General features: G+C 43.2%; 1 pseudogene; it reads left to right on the forward strand.

Annotated features, from left to right (window-relative positions):
- Positions 1-3,369: 3,369 nt before the first annotated feature.
- On the forward strand, positions 3,370-4,031 carry LOC115802509 (histone H4-like; annotated as a pseudogene).
- Positions 4,032-4,396: the final 365 nt, after the last annotated feature.

Below are 4,396 nucleotides of genomic sequence, written 5' to 3' on the forward strand. Positions count from 1 at the left end.
CAGTGGTATTCTGTGGTTCAGGCTCCAATTCTGAAACATAACTGCAGCTGGTTATTGAAAAATGAAAATCGGTCACATGTTCGGCATGAAAATGCACCATTCTTTTCTGAGTCAGCAAAAAGTTGGAAATACATACATTTAAAGTAACCTTTTTCTTTTTATTACAATAGGAAAATATGCTCATTGAAAAACAAAATCCAAACGACTGGGGAGGAAGTAAAGACATAAGTAAGAATATCCCCTCTCCCCAAGGCTTCTATGCTTATAAACATCTTTCACTGCTTAAGGTCTATGCTTCTAGACTTCTGCTATCCCTCTCTAAACCCACTGAGTCCACTGCGTTTTCAATGACTTGAAGTCACAGAACTGTGTTCATTTCAAGCTAAGCAGAGCAGACTACGGTTTACCGAGCGCTGCATGTGCGCAGGCCTCTCGGTGCTCTGTATACGTACTCTACATCCATGCTACGCTACTGGGCTTGGCGCACTGGCCCTCAGGCAAACCAAGTCCCCCTCCTATTTTTGTGAATAAAGTTTTACTGGAACACAGCCACATTTATTTGCGTACATGTGTTCCATGGCTGCTTCTGTGCAGTGAGCCTGCAAAGCCTAAAATATTTTCTATCTGGCCTTTTTCAGAAAAAGTTTACTGACCCTTGAGACAGTAGAAAACTTTACATGGAGGAAAAGGAGTAGATGGAAATAAAACAAGCTATTATCACAGGTTAAACAATGAGCGAACTCTCCATTTCTTTCTTATCCATTGCTGTATTGTCTACAGGTTCAATAAGGGTGCACACATTCTACCTGTGGCTTAATTATATATGCAGTTCAAAGAGAATTCTATATGAATATGAATAAAACTGATAAACTATAGCACCATGGAACATCCCACAAATTAAAACAATTTCCACTGTTTGCATGCAAACAACAAGAGTCTAAAAGGGATTTCTTTACGAAACTGAGTTATTTGTAGTAAGGTGGATGGACCTAGAGACTGTCATACAGAGTGAAGTAAGTCAGAAAGAGAAAAACAAATACTGTATGCTAACACATATATATGGAATCTAAAGAAAAAAAAAGGTTCTGAAGAACCTAGGGGCAGGACAGGAATAAAGACGCAGACGTAGAGAATGGTCTTGAGGACATGGGGAGGGAGAAGGGTAAGCTGGGACAAAGTGAGAGAGTGGCATGGACATATATACACTGCCAAACGTAAAATAGATAGCTAGTGGGAAGCAGCCGCATAGCACAGGGAGATCAGCTCCGCGCTTTGTGACCACCTAGAGGGGTGGGATCGGAAGGGTGGGAGGGAGATGCAAGAGGGAGGAGACATGGGGATATATGTATACGTACAGCTGATTCACTTTGTTATACAGCAGAAACTAACACAACATTGTAAAGCAATTATACTCTAATGTGCTAAATAAAAGGGATTTCTTTAAAAAAAAAAAGAGTTTGCAAACACTTCATGATATTTTTGCAACAATATTTACCCTATTATTTTCTAAGAATATATGTTTTTGGAGATTCAAGAAATGTGGCAGACACTGCTAGCTGATGATCGTATCTGCCGTTTCTTTGACCAGGGCAGTTAGACTTCATTTCTCAGCTTCCTTTGGAGGGAGCACAGTCATACAACTGAGCTCTGGACACATGGATGTGAGCAGAGCTGAAATTCTCCACTTCCAGACCTGGTCCATAAAATCCTCCCTGCTAGTGCCTCCTCTGATTGGCTGACACAGAGAGAACCTCCTTAGTACCACATAATAAAGATGGCAGAGCCACAACATGGAAAGAACCTGGGCCCCTAAATCAATACTTGGAGGAGAGCCACCCAAAAGAGGTATCTGTTATATGAGCAAGACAAAAAATGTGCATCAAGTCTATGAGATGTGGGGGATTATTTATTATTTTTCTTAATGAGCGTTCACTGTATTTATGGAGCTCACTGTTGACAGATGGCTTCGGGATGGAGGAAGGACATAGAAATCCCTTCTCTGGAGAGGGTCGTTCAATAGCTTCTCCTTGAAATCAAAGTACGAGAGACTCCTTTCAGACCTCTGTCTCACTGGCACTCAATCTCAATGAGTAAATGGTAACTACACCTCTCACCCAAGCCCTTGTCTGTCTTTATTCCGAGTTCTCTACTCTAGCAATAACTGTGCCCTTAGGGACCACCTCAATCTCTCTCCTGCCAGCATCATATTCACCACGTTTCCTGTTCAAACCTTTTCCTCTCTGCCACATGGTATTGGGTTCCATGTAACTTAAGATGGCAGCCGGTAACAATTTTTAAGTTTATCAACTAGAATACTTTCTCACCTACTGACTCCTATGTCTTGAGAGAAGATTAAAGCACCATTCTGCCATCAGCAAGGAAGCAATGTAGATAAATTCCATGCCATTTATAATTCATTCCACCTTCATTAAGTATTCATACACTACTTATTGGCACATCACCTAAGTATTCTATGTAAGAGAAAACAGAATAGCTAGAAAAGAAACTGGGAGAGGCTGGTTTATTAGGAGACCGGGAGAGAGGCAAATAATTTGCTGTATCCCTTACCCCAGCCTTCTTCTTGCAGGAAAGTTTTCTCACCAAGTCACGCACAAATGAATTAGGCAGCTATCCTGAGGGTAAATTCAGCAGTACCAATAGGAAGGGGACCACTATCTTCTCGTTCATTATTTTAACCCATATTTATTGGAGACTGGCTTTGGCAGGCCCTGAGAATACAACAGTCATTCCCTTCTTAAAGGGTGCACTTCTTAAGCAAATACATATATGGATTAAACACAAGGAATCCATACTGGCAATGTGAAACACCTCCCTATGAAAGGTTAATTTCTCTGATTACCATCAACAGTAATAATCGCAACATTAAGTCATAATAATTCATAAGTTAGGAGAGCCTAAAGGTATTGAGACTGTACAAGATGCCAACTACTAGACTGAGAAAAGTTTAACTTTCCTAAGAACGTGGAGATTTAACTTCTAATATTTGTGCCCGTTTTACAGATGAAGACACTGAGGTTCTGAAAGATTATATAATTGCTCAAGATAAGACAGTAAGTCATCAGCCAAAGAGAGGCTTGTGTCTATTTGAATCCAGAGCTCATGACTGTAAGCCATCATTGCTACTGCTCCCTAAGACAGGATGGTGTCTCAACTGAGAAGATGTAGAGACAGTGGGACATCAAAGTGAAAGAACAGGCAAGCAGGAGGCCCCTGCAGAGTCAGGGGAAGCATGTAGTAAAAGAATGCTACCAGACATTGAAGACTAGTTGTGCCCACCTCTTGGGGTTGCCAACATTGGTCTTGATTACTTGTCACAAATGACACCCAAACCAACCCAATTTGGGAACACTGAGAACACATGAAATTTGAAAAGGAAAAGGAAGAACCCCCAATGTATGCATTAAGTTTCAGTGATGTCAAAGAGCTATTCCTGCTGTAAGAGGTTAGGAGTAGCTCTCAGTCATGTCTGGCCGAGGCAAGGGTGGAAAGGGTCTGGGGAAGGGGGGGACGCCAAGCGTCATCGTAAAGTTCTCCGTGAGAACATCCAGGGCATCACCAAACCTGCTATCCACCGCGTCGCCCGGTGTGGTGGTGTGAAGCGTATTTCTGGTCTTATCTATGAGGAGACCCGCGGGGTGCTGATGGTGTTCTTGGAGAATGTGATCCGCGACGCTGTCAGCTACACCGAGCACGCCAAGCGCAAGACTGTCACCGCCATGGACATGGTTTACGCACTCAAACGCCAGGGACGCGCTCTGTACGGTTTCGGCGGCTAAGTTTCATTGTGGTCTTCAGCTGTGAAGCTCTTGTTTACTCACAAAAGGCCCTTCATACTGATAAAAGAATGATTCAGCGCCCTTCTCCTAAAGGAAAATACTCTTGAATTCAAAAGTCGCAGGGATAAATCTAGGATTGGCCAGATCCCTACACGCTTGTTTTTTCAAACTTCTGCCTATCCGTGACTTGATCCTTTGAGTGTGGTCCATTCAGCATGGCTGGCCAGCCTTCAGGTCCATCTCATCCATGAAAAACAGCTCAGGAAACATGGACCCACTCTTTCCCCATAGCACCCAGCTGGTAGAATTTCCACCATTCTTTGTCAGTTTCCTGTAACCACTATTTTTCTTAAAAGGCAACTCACCAACTTTGTTTAGATGACCGTGCCAGGCAGGGGCACCCTCTAAGCAGAACCATGGTGTACTCCAAGCTAATTTCAGAGCAAAGCTGCTGGGCTGCACCACACAAACCTACAAGGCCTATGCTTGCCCAGCCTCAAGACCATAGAAAGAGCCCAGAGTCCGCGACAGAGACAAGGGGTATACAGACAGCAAGACAACAGCCATCTTGGGTGGCTTGACCATACACTGCAGCCCTA

Source organism: Delphinapterus leucas, chromosome 20 (genome assembly GCF_059928025.1).
Source record: "Delphinapterus leucas isolate spDelLeu-1000000601 "Yukka" chromosome 20, BTC_Dleu_Yukka2, whole genome shotgun sequence".
Classification (NCBI taxonomy): domain Eukaryota; kingdom Metazoa; phylum Chordata; class Mammalia; order Artiodactyla; family Monodontidae; genus Delphinapterus; species Delphinapterus leucas.